Source organism: Palaemon carinicauda, unplaced genomic scaffold (genome assembly GCF_036898095.1).
Source record: "Palaemon carinicauda isolate YSFRI2023 unplaced genomic scaffold, ASM3689809v2 scaffold166, whole genome shotgun sequence".
NCBI classification, from domain to species: domain Eukaryota; kingdom Metazoa; phylum Arthropoda; class Malacostraca; order Decapoda; family Palaemonidae; genus Palaemon; species Palaemon carinicauda.
In genome coordinates, this window is record NW_027169214.1 from 94,743 (window position 1) to 111,219 (window position 16,477).

At 44.0% G+C, this 16,477-nt stretch overlaps 1 protein-coding gene across 3 annotated transcripts in view; it reads left to right on the forward strand.

The window, feature by feature from the left end:
• The window catches only part of LOC137635743 (zinc finger protein 813-like), a 202,857-nt gene that overhangs the window by 65,702 nt on the left and 120,678 nt on the right, over positions 1-16,477 (forward strand). The window lies entirely within an intron of this gene.

Consider the following 16,477-nt stretch of genomic DNA (forward strand, 5'->3'; position numbering starts at 1 on the left):
TGGACTCATAGCTCACCCTAATGTTAACTGTAATAAGTACAATCATTTGGGTCTAATTTCGTGTCAAGTTAGTTGTCAGTGTTTGAATATGAAAAATAGAAGATTGAAGGAGTAAAAGCAAAAATTTTTTTATGTAACTTTCAAGAAATATTTGTTCTGTCTATACCTTCGCTGTTTATAGGGATATCTCTTTCGGCGAGGCTGGAAGATGAGCCATAAGACTTTTAGTGAGGGATAATTACCTAAACCGCCAGTTAGCGGGAAGGTTGTGGGTAGCCGGCTACCCTGTTCACTCACACACTGGGCTGAGCATCTACTTTGCTTTTGGCTTGGTGGAGAACGGACATTGCTGCTCTCCTGCTCCCTTACCTTTTTGACTTGCCATTGACTGATAGCTTTGAATTATTCTTTGTATGTGCCGTAACTGGAATACGAACCTACGCTATTCAATAGGGGTATTACTTTCAGTGAAGCTGAAATGACGAGCCATTAAGATTTAGTAAGGTTTAACTTGCCATTCCGCTAGTTAGCGGGCTTGGGGGGGGGGGGGGGTAGCTTGCTACCGCTCCCTCTCACACACCGGTGATTTAATTTAAGTTTGCTTCTGGCTCGGATGGTAAACGTTGTTGCTGCTTTTCATCCTCACCAAGTTATATTTTGAACTGCCATTAGTGCTTTTTGTTTATGCTTTCTCTTTAATAGTGTGTGTTTGTGTTGACTTGTGCAACCATGCATACTTGCCCTGGACTTGAAGGCCAACCCTGCCGGACCTTCATGTCGGCCATGGGTACTAACTGCCACACCCTTTCTCCCACCTGCAGAGGTCAACGGTAAAGATTTTGGCGAGGGCGGAAGAAGAAGTCAAAGCGGGATATTTCTATTTCGAAGGTTCCTTTTTATGAAGGGAAAATAACACAAGATCTCTTTTTAAATATTTAACTTAGCCGGTGAATATATAATAGCTGCTGCTCCAGCGGCTCGACAGAAAACACACACAAAAACTCGCGAGCGATCGCTATGAAGGTTGCGGGTGTGCCCACCAGCGCCAACTATCGGCCAGATACCGCATATACATGTAAACAGACCTAATTTTTTCTCTGTCGGCCTTAACGACAAGACGTATCAATACTTACTGTATAACCTGGAGTTTTCTCAACATATTTGGTGAAGTACTTCATTTTGGTTTGAGCTTTCGCAGTGCAGGTGTTTTATCTTCAACTTAAATCTTGAACTCGTTTTTGGATAGATTTAATTTTTGATGACTTTGGATTGTTTTTTGGACTTTCTTTGATTTTTAAATGGCCGACCCTTCCCATAGTACGGAAGTGTGTTTTAGGCTTTTAGCAATTATCTTATCACGTTATAAATTAATTATAGATTTTCCTCTATATATTTTATATCTCAACCGCCTTTATTAGGCCTCTTCGATTAGCTTTCCATTTATAATAAACATCAAGATAAATTTTAATGATTTGTTTATATGCGACCTTTCCTGAGAGTAGGCGGTCCTAACTTGGAAACCGAAGTTAAACAACGTTGAGCCCTTTCAATCGTAAATAACTTTTACAGAGCAAATGATTTGAAACTTATTAAATGAATATTTTTTAGTAGATATTTTATGAAAGATTTTCTTTGAATAGTCTTCGTACTGTTTCAAAGATGAACTAACGTTTAGTTTATTTATGCTACGCAGTTTGCGCTCTATCGTTACGATAGAGAGAGAGAGTATCACGGTTTCACTTTGCAGAAAGAGTAAATCGATTCTGACGTTTTGTTCATTCTTCTTTCAAAGCTTAAATGTTTTAAATACTATTTTAAAGGAACTTTTTAATTGAAAAACCTTTCAGTTTTTTCCTTTAGTCAAATAACCTGTTTATTGACGAAAGGTAAGTGGGCTCTTCTCTTCGGTGCGAAATCAAGAGAGAGAGAGAGAGAGAGAGAGATAGAGACGGAGAGAGAGAGAGGAAGAGAGAACGTTCCGATCTTTATTCTCGTCCCAAGCGAGTAACGTTGTTCTCGAGTCAGTTTTTTTTTTTACTCTCGTCCCTAGTCTCTGTACGGGGAGAAAGAATAAAACGTTTTTAGTTTTTATTCTCGTCCCAAGGCACTGTACGGTGAGAGATTGAAAACGTAGTTTTGAATGAACTAGTGTTTAGTCTCCTCCCCAGCCACTGATCTTTTTATCTTAAAATATGTTTACTGTTTTTTGCTTGTATTAATGTGCTTACATTATACGACTGATTTCGCAATTATAACCTTTTGATGAGGGTAGAATTGCGTGCTTCAGGTAGAAATCAGTTTTATTCATACCTAATGTGAATTGTTAAAAAAAAAAAAAAAATTCGTTTTCAGTGAAATAAGTGCAAAACAGAAAATCGTAGTGATAAAGTGATAATTGCGCAAAGTGTTATCAGTGTTGCGACCGAGGGTTCGTCTGTTCGTGCCTGTCGTTCGCCTAGTCCGAGACCTCTTGCAAGCTCCCAAGCCCAGGGGAGAAGTAATGTCGTACGACTTATGGGTTCGAGAGGACTTGATCAGCGAACAGACGTTCCCTCTATGGTTTCAGGCGTGTCTCATCAACACCGCCCCTACCATAAGACGAGCGAGACGATTTTCTCCTCGTCATCCGAAGGCTTTTCGCATAAGAAACCGTGGAACAAGGTTTCAAGGCCCTTTAAGCGAAAGTCAGTCCTTTCAGGACAGGTCCAGCGTCCTGGTTTTAACTATTAGGACAGATCTGACCCTATGCAGTCATCGGAAGACTGCTCGCCGCCTAAACAAAAGCGTAACACAGGCTCCAAGAGTCTTTTTGTAGGCAAGGTTTTGCAGTCACAGACGTTACCCTCGTCTCTTACCGCAACCATTCCCGTTGATCCTAAATGGGTTGTACGGCAAGACATGCAGAATAAGCTTGCCTCTCTTATGGAGGACTATTCTGCTGAGCAGGTTCACGATGATCCTCGCCGCTTAGCTGATCGAGATCCTGGCCGTCAGCCGCCCAAACGAACCTTTGCTCGTCCTGTTGACGTTGACGTTACAAAGTCACGTCAGTCACGTTTTGTAGAGCCTCACTCGATGCAGTCCAGTGTTGACTTTCAGCCGCTTGTGGACGTTCAGCCGCTGCCGCATGCTCTTGTTGACGTTCAGGACGTTCGCCAACCAGCGAAGTTGACTTGTTTTGACGTTGAGCGTCAAGCACCGCAGTCAAGAGTTGTTTTGACTGCTCAGTCTAGGCAGTCAAGGCAGTCTCGAGTTGACGTCGAGCGTCCTCCCGCACCTGTTGGTTGTTGCTGGTCAGTCCTTTAAGCAGTTACATGACATAGCGTCCTTGACTGCTACTGTTGCTAGTTGCTGTTCCCCCTCCTACTGATATTCCCTTGAGGACTCTGTCAGACGGAGAGGAGCCTAAAGCTGCTCAGCCCTTTATGGACTTTAAATAAATCATGCTGATTTTTAAGGATCTTTGTCCGGATCTTTTTGTAACTGCTGCTCCTCGTTCGCCTAAACGTCAGAGTTTACATTAGGCCTAGCTACTTCGAAGCCGTTGTTTTATAAGCTATTGCTCTCTCGCTCTTCTAAGAGAGCTTTACGTTTGCTAGGCGACTGGTTTATCACCAGGAGGAGTTTGGGGGAGACAGCCTTTGCTTTCCCTACTTTTAAGCTGGCTTATAGAGCGAGAGTCTGATATGACACGGGAGAAGTTCTCGGCTTGGGAGTTCCTGCCTCTGCCCAGATAGACTTCTCAAACCTCATAGACTCTCCCTGGCGCCTGGCCATGAGACGCTCCAAGATATTATGGTCGACTTCAGAGCTAGACCATCTCCTGTTAGGAGTTTTTTTGAGCGTTTGAAGTTTTGCTGTACAATTATGTCATGCATAAACAAGGCTTTCAGGGATGGCTCCAATGATCTGACAGCCACGTTCTCTGCAGGAACAAGTCCCTCAGGGATGGCTCCAATGATCTGGCAGCCATGTTCACTGCAGGAGTACGTAAGAGGCAAGTGCGCTCAATGTGTTCATTGTCAAGACAAACTTCACGATGAAGTCTACCAGGCTGTCTTGACAGCATTAATGGAAGGCGACTGGATGGTCTCTCTCGACCTTCAGGAGGCATACTTCCACATTCCTATACACCCGGATTCCCAACCGTTTCTGAGGTTTGTTTACAGGAATGTGGGGTACCAGTTTCGAGCCCTGTGCTTTGGCCTCAGTCCTGCTCCTCTCGTGTTTACGAGGCTCATAAGGAATGTGGCAAAATCCCTCCATCTATCGGGGATCTGAGCCTCCCTGTACTTGGACGACTGGCTTCTCAGAGAATCGTCCAGTTTTCGCTGTCTGCAGGATCTACATTGGACGTTGAGTCTGGCCAGGGAGTTGGGACTTTTGGTCAACCTAAAAGTCCCAACTGATCCCATCCCAGATTATTCTATATTTGGGGATGGAGATTCGCAGTCCAGTTTTTTCGAGCTTTTCCGTCTGCCACCGAATAGAACAAGCCCTGCTCGAAGTCCAACTAATGCTGAAAAGAAAACGTTTGTTCAGTCAGGAGTTGGAACAGTCTCGTAGGGACTCTCTCATCCCTGGAGCAGTTTGTCTCACTAGGGAGACTACACCTTCTGCCTCTCCGGTTCCATCTAGCCTCTCACTGGAACTAGGACAAGACGTTAGAGACGGTATCATTCCCAGTCTCCGAACCAGTAAAGGCATGCCTGAAATGGTGGGACAGCAATATCAGTCTGAGAGAGGGACTATCCGTAGCAGTCAAGAACCCAAACCACGTGTTGTTCTCAGACGCGTCGGATTTGGGTTGGGGTGCGACCCTGGACGGTCGGGAATGCTCGGGTCTGTGGACCTCAAGTCAGAAGAGCATGCACATCAACGGCAAGGAGCTATTAGCAGTCCACTTGGCCTTGATGATATTCGAAAGCTTCTTCGAAACTAAGTGGTAGAGGTCAACTCAGACAACACCACAGCTTTGGCGTACATCTCCAAGCAAGGAGGCACACACTCCTTCACGCTGCTCGAGATCGCAGGGGACCTTCTCTTATGGTCAAGAAATCGAGGCATCTCCCTGTGGACGAGATTCATCCAGGGGGACTTGAACGTATTGGCAGACTGTCTCAGTCGAAGGGGTCAGGTGATACCCACGGAATGGACCCTCCACAAGGACGTGGGCAAGAGTCTTTGGGCTACTTGGGGTCAACCCACCATAGACCTCTTTGCCTCCTCGTTGACCAAAAGGTTACCAATCTATTGCTCTCCAGTCCTAGATACAGAAGCAATCCACATAGACGCGTTTCTACTGGATTGGTCTCTTCTGGACTTATATGCATTCCCACCATTCAAGATAGTTCGCCTCTCACGAAGGGACAAGGTTGACGTTGGTTGCTACCCTCTGGCCCGCGAGAGAGTGGTTCACCGAGGTACAGTACTTCAATGGCTGGTAGACTTTCCAAGAAGTCTTCCTCTAAGGGTAGATCTGTTACGTCAGCCCCACGTAAAGAATGTCCATCAAAGCCTCCCCGCTCTTCGTCTGACTTCCTTCAGACTATCGAAAGACTCTCAAGAGCTCGAGGCTTTTCGAAGGAGGCAGCCAGTGCTATTGCAAGAGCGAGGAGAGCTTCTACCATTAGAGTATACCAGTCGAAGTGGGAAGTCTTTCGAGACTGGTGCAAGTCAGCATCTGTGTCCTCGTCCAGTACCTCTGTAGCCCAAATCGCAGATTTTCTTTTACATCTGAGAAAGGTTCGCTCCCTTTCAGCTCCCACGATTAAGGGCTACAGGAGCATGTTGGCTTCGGTCTTTCGACATAGAGGCTTAGATCTTTCCAACAATAAAGATCTCCAAGATCTCCTTAAGTCTTTCGAGACCTCTAAGGAACGTCGTTTGGCAACTCCTGGATGGAACTTAGACGTGGTCCTAAGGTTCCTCATGTCAGACAGGTTTGAGCCATTACATTCAGCCTCCCTGAAGGATCTCACCCTCAAGACACTTTTCCTAGTGTGCTTGGCTTCGGCTAAAAGGGTCAGTGAACTTCATGCCTTCAGTAAGAACATCGGCTTCTCTACAGAAAAAGCCACTTGTTCACTTCAACTTGGTTTCCGGGCCAAAAATGAACAGCCTTCTCGTCCTTGGCCTAAATCTTTTGATATTCCTTGCTTATCAGAGATCGTAGGCAACGAACTGGAAAGAGTATTATGTCCTGTTAGAGCTCTTAAGTTCTATTTAGCTCGTACTAAGTCATTACGAGGTAAATCTGAGGCATTATGGTGCTCAGTTAAGAAACCATCATTGCCTATGTCAAAGAATGCTTTGTCATATTTTATCAGATTTTTAATACGAGAAGCTCATTCTCACTTGAATGAGAAAGACCGATGTTTGCTTAAGGTTAAGACGCACGAAGTTAGAGCTATAGCAACCTCCGTGGCCTTAAAGCAAAATAAATCTCTGCAAAGTATTATGGACGCGACTTTTTGGAGAAGCAAGTCAGTGTTCGCGTCATTTTACTTAAAAGATGTCCAGACTCTTTACGAGGACTGCTACACACTGGGTCCATTCGTTGCAGCAAGTGCAGTAGTGGGTGAGGGTTCTACCACTACATTACCCTAATTCCAATATCCTTTTTAATCTGTCTCTTGAAATGTTTTTAATATTGTTTTTTGGGTTGTACGGAAGGCTAAGAAGCCTTTCGCATCCTGGTTGATTTGGCGGGTGGTCAAAGTCATTTCTTGAGAGCGCCCAGATTAGGGGTTTGATGAGGTCCTGTTGTATGGGTTGCAGCCCTTAATACTTCAGCTCCTGGGAATCTTTCAGCATCCTAAGAGGATCGCTGGGCTTCGTGAGGAAGACAGACTAATAAGGCAGAGTAATCGTCTAAGTCAACTTCCTTACCAGGTACCTTTATATATTTGGGTTTTGTTATGATATAACTGTCAAAAACTCTAAGCGTATACGCTGTAAACTTAATTAACTCTGGTCTCTACCCACCACCATGGGTGTGAATCAGCTATTATATATTCACCGGCTAAGTTAAATATTTAAAAATGATATTTTAATTATAAAATAAATTTTTGAATATACTTACCCGGTGAATATATAAATTAAAGGCCCCCCTTTCCTCCCCGATAGAGACCCAGCGGGATGAGAAAAATTGGGTCTGTTTACATGTATATGCGGTATCTGGCCGATAGTTGGCGCTGGTGGGCACACCCGCAACCTTCATAGCGATCGCTCGCGAGTTTTTGTGTGTGTTTTCTGTCGAGCCGCTGGAGCAGCAGCTATTATATATTCACCGGGTAAGTATGTTCAAAAATTTATTTTATAATTAAAATATCATTTTCCTGCCTCCTGACCTTCTTTCGAAGCTCCTATTCGTTCGGGCTCTTCTGAGAGACCGTCGAGCAGTAATGTAGACTTTAATTTTTGCCAACCCTTTTGCTTAAGAGATGGTGTTGTTTCCCCTAGCGAAGTGGCCCCACCTCTCCCCCCGGGTAAGGCCTTGTCTATGGGTTCTGTGTTACAGGTGTGGTCGTCCTTGCGGCTCCCGGGACCGCAATGCGAGTTTGCAGCCGTCGTTGACTTCTGAGTTGGATCCTCTAATTCTTGTCGATGTTGTGGTGTCAGAGGCATCTTCTGTGGCCGCTGTCGACGCCCCTGACCCTCTAGACTCTCCTGCTGTTGCTGACGACTACGTTTCCCCTGTTTTGTCCATCCTTCGAGGGGGAAACTAAGTCCATCGTCTGTGTCTCATATGAGTGGTTCTCCCGTCGGGTGAGTTCTCTCATAGAGACTCCTCTTCGGAGGATTGCTGATGAAGGTCAGCTTGCTGATCCCACGTCGCAGAGCTCTCCCTCTGCTTTGACTTTAAGGTTGCCCTTCACCATCATTGAAAAGGCTCTTCAGCCTTGTCTTCACAGCCGTCGCCCACAGAGGAGCTGCCGCTTCAGTGGTCTTCTGGCCCTCGACTTTCGCCCTTTCCTGGTCCTTCTCCTGACGATGCTGCGGCTAGTCCTCAGACTTCAGCCCTGGACTCTTCTGCGTATCGTTCACGATCGCCATTGGTGGATGTTCGCCCTTCCAAAGGGCACATCCCTGTTCCAGTTCGACATTCGAGTCGACCTCCTGACCTGTCGTTACTGTTCCCATCTCCTGTACATCCTCGGATGTTCTACCTAAGTGTAACTCTCTCCAGCTTGCCAGCTCCTTGCAGTGCACCTCTGCTCTCCAACAGCACGTTAGCGCCAGCCTGCACTCAAAACTCTTTCCTGAATGTCTTTCTCTCCACTGAGTCAGCGCTCTCCAGAACATTAACGTTCCCTTGACCGTTAGCCTTCTCCTTCCCATCCTCTGCCCCCTCCAATGATCCAGCGATCTCCCGATTGCCAACGCTCTCCAGCACAGCCCTGTCCTTCCAAAGAGTAGTGTTTGCCAGCTCGCCAGCACTCGCCAGTGCAACTCCACTCTCCAGCTCAAGCTCGTTAGCGCTTCCTGAGACATCAGTGCTTTCATGCGCAGCCTCGGTATCAGGCTCACCAACGCTCTCCTGCTCGAAAGCGCTCTCCAAACCAACAGCACTCTCTTGTACGTCACCCCACTCCCAAGCGCCAGTGGTCAACTATGCAATAGCGCTCTCCTGTGCCAAAACTCTCTCCACCTTACCAGCACCCTTTGGCTCGCTGGCACTCTCCAGCTTATCATTGCTCACCTGCGCGCCAGAGCGTTCTTACGAATTTACCGGAATCTGCGCACCAGTATCCTCTTTTGTGGCGTCGTACTGCGCGCCTGCGCGTTCTCTAGAATCCGCACCAGCATCATCCTGCTCAGCGTCTTACTGCATGCTATTTTTCTCATGTGTGCTCTCCGGGCCGCTAGCGCTCACTGTCCCACTTGCGCCATGGCCATGAGCGGGTTCTACAGGCTCCTAGGTTTTAAGGAACATCGAGTAGACGGCTCACCATCGCATCATTCCCCTCCCTGCAAACGCATTATAGCGCGACCGCCGAGGAAAGGAGGAGGGGTCTCCACAGAAGGGTTCAGGATCCCGAAGCTGCCTTCCTCGAAGGTGGATCCATCAACAGCAGAGACTCCTCTCAGGGAACTGTTGGTCCCTTTCCCTTCAGGGCCTTCAGGGGATCTGTCTGACAGTGCGTCAGTCAGTCAGGGCTATCTGTCAGAGCAGTGGTGCAAGCCTTCAAGCCTGCTCTGTCTGCCAGCTCTTCAGAGCATTTTACTGCTATAGCAGACCTACTGTAAGGAACCACAGCTTCTTCTCCCCTGAAGAGGAAGAAGGTCTCAGATGTGGTTACTTCCCCTAGGGTAAAGCTGACTCCTATTAGGCTATCAAGGTCTGCTCGTGGATCTTCCACCGGACACTGTCCTACCTCACCTCTACCGAGGGGGTAATGCCAGGGAGGGGCTTCCTCTCTTCCACCTTCAGAGGAAGTTTCCCCTCGCACGGAGAGTTCACCCTTGATGGAAGTCAGGAGGGACATGACAATGCAGCTTTCGATGATGTAATCCTTCCTCCTTCCACGAAAGGAACCGAAGGACTCTAAGACTCTTCCTAAGTCCTCTTCAAGAAGCTCCAAGTCTACAGATGCAGCCTGTCACTCGAGGGATGTGCGCGACCCACCTGGAGAAGAGCTCTCGGGGGTGGAAAAAGGAGACTTCGCTGCAAGTCCAAGTCCAACGTCGGAAGGAGAGCAGAAAGAGTCGGACCATGCATTCTGTCAGGTTCTGACTCTCATCAGGATTCTCAATGGGTTTATCAACTGAGAGAGCAAAGACACGGTGTCTTTTGCACCTAGAAGCCCTCAGAGACCAGTGCATCCTTGCCTTGGACTCAGGCCGTGAAGGGTGCCAAGGCTACGATCATCCTACAGCAAATTGAGCTCTCCTCCTCGCAACGTTCCGGCTCTACCACCAAGCTTCCCCCACCTCCTGTCTGCAGCAGAGGAGCTATTCTGAGATCTTAGACGTGCCTCGTCCAACTCCTCTTCTCCCCATACAGGCTACTTTGTGGCTTGATGTTTGGTTAGGGACCTTGGAAATCCTGGTAAGAACTGAGGATTTCTCAAAGAAATGTACCAGGGTTCTCACCATTACTCCCACCTTTACCAGGCTTCTAGGAGTCTCCTGCTTGAGGTGGACCCTTTGCTTCCTCGCCTGTTCCGGCAACTAACCCCTTTAGTCCGCCAGAGACTGCAGACAGTGGACTAGGGGAGCAGTTCTTGGGTAACCCGGCCAAAGCCAGTAGGCCAGAAATGGCTCCAGTAGCTACAGCTGAGGCAGTTTCCTTCTCTCCTCAGCAGCATTTAGTTCCACTCTCCAGGCCAGCAAACGACAGTGCTAAACATCAGTCTAGCCGGTGGTAGTGGCTCTCAACAGTTCCTGTACAGGTAGTGCCACTCTACAAGAAGGGGCAGAGGCACACTCAAAGGTACTCTTCGGGACAGTAGATGGCAGTGTCCCCCTCCAGGCCAGCAGACGACAGTGTCCCCCTCCATGGCAGCAGACGGCAGTGTCCCCCTCCAGGGCAGCAGATGGCAGTGTCCCCCTCCAGGGCAGCAGATGGCAGTGTCCCCCTCCAGGCCAGCAGACTGCAGTGTCCCCCTCCAGGCCAGCAGATGGCAACAAGCTTGGACCTTTCTCATGTCACAAGCTGGGTACTTTGTTTGAATACTTTGACCTAGACCGAAAAGGCTCTTTCTTGGTGTTAATTGCTAAGAAATTTGCATCATAAACCTAATGGCACTGTATTTTGAAATAGGACTTTTATATTTTATTTCTTTTTTTTGGGTGTGTGGGTGTCCTAAAAAAAAAACCAAGTACTTGTGTTTTGTATTGATATAGGGGTGCCCAATGAGTGAGAGGCTTTTTTTTTAAAATAATTTTTCAGTCTTGTATTGTTTTTCAATTCATATTCCATGTCATAGCAATGAACTTTAGTTACTAATTGGTCTTGCCTTCGTTCAAGTATCTCCAGTACATGAGGACAGATGCCCACTTACAAGATGAGGAAGTCTTCAGGTGGACACCTCCCTCTCTCTAATCTGGCTGTTTTATCAAGGGAAACCAGTCGTCTTTCCTTGGCCCTCATCGCTCCCTTCTGGCCTCGGAAGGACTGGTTCCCAGACGTTTTTGAGGTCCTAGTGAACCCTCCCGTTATATTGCTAGAGAGACCAGATCTACTCAAACAGCCTCACTTTCATTGTCTTCATCAGAGGCTCCACATGCTTCATCTTCATGCTTGGAGCCTGTCAGGAGGTTCTCAAGGTAAAAAGGCTTTTCATCTAGTTAACCTAAGCCATGTGATGCTCTACTTGTCGATTTTATCAAGTCAAATGGGCAGTTTTTTTTTACGCTGGTGCCAGATGAAAGGTCATTCTTCTTCCAGACCCTCTCAGCCTAAATTTGCAGAATTCCTGGTCAATCTTCACAGAGATGGAGGGTATCTGTTGTTCTTGAGAAGGCACTGGACACCACAAAGGCAACCAGAAACAAATAACTTAACAAGTGAGTAATGTTACTTTGCCATAACAGTAGAACCAAAGCAAAGGCAGAGGGAGAGATATGGAAGAGTTTGTGGTAAATGTTCCTGTCTGTGCAAGATTACTATAAAGCCTTTTGCTGTTCATAATTCTGGAGGAAGGCTCAGAGGTGCATAGCAGTATTAGCAAGACAATTTCGATGGTGACTGGAGAGGAAGTACAGCAAAGGAAATAAGACTATGGATGAAACTCTGTCTTTTTGAAGAGCAAGGGGAACACTATTTAAAGAATAAAACCAATAAAGTCACAAGAGATGCTATAGATTATAGAATCTACAGAGGATATGAGATTTTTAGATGCCTGAAATGTGTAACAAGAATAGATAGAACACAGATCAATGTCTGTGGTTTGTATGCCTAGGAAAAATGCAAATTACAGTACTATATGAATTTATTTTATTTTTTAGAAAATTCCATTAATTTTATAGAGTTTTCCTTTTCTCCAACTGATTGTAGTTTTCTTTTCTTCCAGACTTTTCATCTCAAAGGAAGGAATCATCCACCTCTTGCTGCTAAACCTTGTAAGCTACTGAAGGTATATGCCAGAGACGTAAGATTGGAAAAGAAAGGGTCATGTTGGAAGATTTTGTTGTACAGTATGATGTCTGAGAATTGGAAGTTTAGTCTTAATTTCCTCTTTGAAGTCTATTGAAAATAATATTAAGGGGTTTGTCGTCTTTTGATAGGGAGAGGATGATGAATTCTGAACCACCTTTTGAATTTTCAATAAAAAGTGAAATTGAAGATCTATTTTCACCTGCAGTCGATCCAGAAAATAATGATATGTTTGGCAGTGTTGCTCTCTTTAATGATGGCGCTCTTTTCTTGGATCCAAAAATGGAAGTCAAAGTAGAGCCAGAAATATTTGATTCCAGCGAAAGCAACTTGAAAAATTCCTACGAGTACGATGCATCAGTGAGTGAAAACGGTTCATTAAGGTGTAAAGGGAATGTCGATTATGAGGAAAATGTAGACACTGACTTAGGGACAGCTGTGAAAGAGGATAAAGGAAAAGAAAAGGGAAGACTTTTATGTGTAATTAGTGGAAGAGAATTATTACAGAAAGATGTTTTGAATCAAGAGGTGAATCAAATAAATGAGAAGCAGATAAATAAAAGGATCTTTGGTAATGTTAACTCCAATGCTCTTGCTAGAAAGCGATGCACATGCAGTGAATGTGGGAAAACGTTTTCTAATAAATATAATCTTGCAGTGCATTTAAGAAATCACACGGGAGAGAAGCCATACAAATGTAATGTCTGTTGCAAAGCATTTACTTGCAAACAATATCTCACTGACCATTCAAGAATTCACACGGGAGAGAGGCCATACAAGTGTGATGTCTGTAGCAAAACATTTTCTTCGCAATACAGTCTCGCTGCACATTCAACAATTCACACGGGAGAGAAGCCATACAAATGTAATGTCTGTAGCAAAACATTTTTTTCGAAATACAGAGTCACTAAACATTTAAGAGTTCACACGGGAGAAAAGCCATACAAATGTAATGTCTGTAGCAAAACATTTACCCAGAAACACAATCTCATTGTACATTCAAGACTTCACAAGGGAGAGAAGCCATACAAGTGCGATGTCTGTAGCAAAATATTTACCCAAAAACAAAGTCTCACTGTACATTCAAGAGTTCACACGGGAGAGAAGCCATACAAGTGTGATGTCTGTAGCAAAAAATTTATTAAAAAAAGTTATCTCACTGTACATTCAAGACTTCACACAGGAGAGAAGCCATACAAGTGCGATGTGTGTAGCAAAACATTTAATAAGAAATCACATCTCACTACACATTTAAGAATTCACACGGGAGAGATGCCATACAAGTGCGATGTCTGTAGCAAAACATTTAATATAAAATCAAATCTCACCATACATTTAAGAATTCACACGGGAGGGAAGCCATACAAGTGCGATGTCTGTAGCAAAACATTTAATACAAAATCACATCTCACTTACCATTTAAGAATTCACACGGGAGAGATACCATATAAGTGCGATGTCTGTAGCAAAACATTTATTACAAAACAGTTTTTCACAATACATTCAAGAATTCACACGGGAGAGAAGCCATACAAATGCAATGTCTGTAGCAAAACATTTAATACAAAACAAAGTCTCACTATACATACAAGAATTCACACGGGAGAGAAGCCATACAAGTGCAACGTTTGTAGCAAAACCTTTAATAGAAAATCACATCTCGCTGTACATTTAAGAATTCACACGGGAGAGAAGCCATACAAATGTAATGTCTGTAGCAAAACATTTACCCAGAAACACCATCTCATTGTACATTCAAGACTTCACAAGGGAGAAGCCATACAAGAGCAATGTCTTTAGCAAAACATTTACCCTGAAACACAATCTCACTGTACATTTAAGAGTTCACACAGGAGAGAAGTCATACAAGTGCAACGTCAGTAGCAAATTCTTTACTTCAAAAAAATATCTCACTAAACATAAGAAATCACATGAGAGATCTATTCTAGTGTCATGAATGTGGCAAAACATATAATTTAAAACAGAGACTCTATAAACATTTAAGAACTCACATGGAAGAAAAACCATTCATATGCACGGACTGTGGTGAAGCATTTTGCTCTGAAGGTTTCCTCAAGAATCATCATAGAAGGAGGTGCTATAAAATCTGATATTGTGATCTGGAATAAAGAAAAAAACAGCAAAGATTATAGATGTGAGAGTTCTTACCCCTTCGCACGATTGCCCAGGCCGTTAGCTCTCAATGTCGACGAGGTGACATGATGCCTCCAAACAGCTCATGCGAAGCACAGAGTAACACCTCAGGTCAGGCATTAGCCAGTTAGTTTTTTGGACTTGCAGCCACCTAACGGTGAGTCTCCACTGTAAATATGGTAAGGGTTTGTATGTAGTGCAGTAATAAATGACAAATTTGGAAGAAATTTGCATTTTCCCTATGTATACAATCCTGGAGCTCTTAACACATACTGGTCCCGCCATCACCTTCCCCCAGGAAGTTCTGCCGCAATTGCACAGTGATTTTCAGTTACAAGTGGTGGTGTGAGCAGAGTGGTTGGTCCAACTCTCGCTCTTCCTTTGCTAAGTAGCTAAAAGTTTTACAGCTAGTTCCAGCTGTTGCCAAAATGCGTCTCCGCTGTAAAGAGTTCCAGGTTTGTATAGTTAGGAAAAATACAAATTATTTCCAAATTTGTCATATTAGCCTAATTATTACTATTAGAAGCGCCAAGGTGCGAAAGCAAATTGCCACTAGCCCAAGGGACCAAATAGTTGACAGTCTGGTGCAGTGAAGAAATAGAAATGTAAAGAATAAACTATATAAGAGAAAAATTAGATTATTTCAAGATAGATAACAATGTTGAATAAATAAGCATTATAAAAACTAGGAAATGAAACATCGTCAACAGAAAAACATTTGTATCAAGTTTGAACTTGTAAATATCTACTGATTCAGTTGCAGGGGCAGTAGTTGATTGGCTTGGTCACAGCCTAAATAAAGCTTAGAGAATGATATACAGCATTAAGCCTTTTGAAACAATGCTGGTGACATTGTCTCTTTTTGAAAGTAATACTGGATGATTCTACCTGCTTCTTGTACTGTAGTGAAGTTATGAATGTTAGCAGGAAGGAAGAATTAAAAGCCAGTCTACTCATATTGGAATATGAAGCCATGCAATTATTTATAAAGTACTATGGTATGGAGATAGCTTTGTTTTGGGGGTTTGAATATAAGTATAGTAATAAGGTTTATTTTTTAAGATTTATGTGATTTTCTTGATGTAATCTCTTTTGTGGTCTTAGTGACTAGTTTAGGTTTTATAATTTTCCATTGGATTGTCCTTGAGAGGAGTATCTTCATTAAAATATCTAACTATTTGGTTTCTCTTTCATTTCCACAAATGCTCTTCTCAAATATTTCAATCTGCATTGGTCTCTCTGCAGAGAGAGTTTCTCATAAAATGATTTTACAGAATTCTTAGTACAGTACTGTATTCAGGTTTCACAAGAATGAAGTTAAGATTTTAAACATAAGACTTACCCGGTAGTTATATATATAGCTTACGTCCCCGACGTCAACGGCAGAAAATTCGAAACTCGCGCCAATCACCGATTGGATAGCCAGGTGTACCACCCCTGCGCCCTAGCGAGGTACCTAGGAACCATTCCAGGAACCCTTATATATTCCCTGCCATGCTAGCGGCAAGATGTTGGATTTTTCACTCGCTGTAACCTGTATTTTTCAATATTAAACTTAGCCGGTGATCATATAGCTGTCAGCTCTGCTGCCCGACAGAGAAACCTAAGGACAAAATACGCCAGCGATCGCTATACAGGTGGGGGTGTACATCAACTGCGCCATCTGTCGAGCAGGTACTCAAGTACTCCATGTCAACACAGAACCAATTTTCTCTCTGTCGTGCCACTGGCAAGACCTACTAAATACGCTGTTACTAACTGGATTTGTTTTCACAACTATTTGGTGAAGTACACTATTCCAGTTTTGAGCTTTCGCTATGCAGGGGTTTCATCTTCATCTCAAAACTTGAACTCGTTTTGGATAGATTTAATTATGGTGACAAAGAGAGTATGGACTCTCTTTCACTTTTTAATGGCCGACCCTTCCCTTAGACGGAAGTGTGTTTAGGTTTTTAGTAATTTTGCTTAACACGTTATAGATCTATATATTTTATATCTCTCCGCCTTTATTGGGCCTCTTCGATTAACTTTCCATTTATTATAAACATATAAAAATAAATTTTTATGTTTTGTTTATATGCGACCTTTCCTGATACTGTAGTAGGCGGTCCTAACTTGGAACCGAAGTTAATCAACGTTGAGCCCGTTATATCGTATTTAGCCTTTAAAGAATTTAAAACTTTTTAAATTTAATGTTTTATGAAAGAATTTCTTTGATAG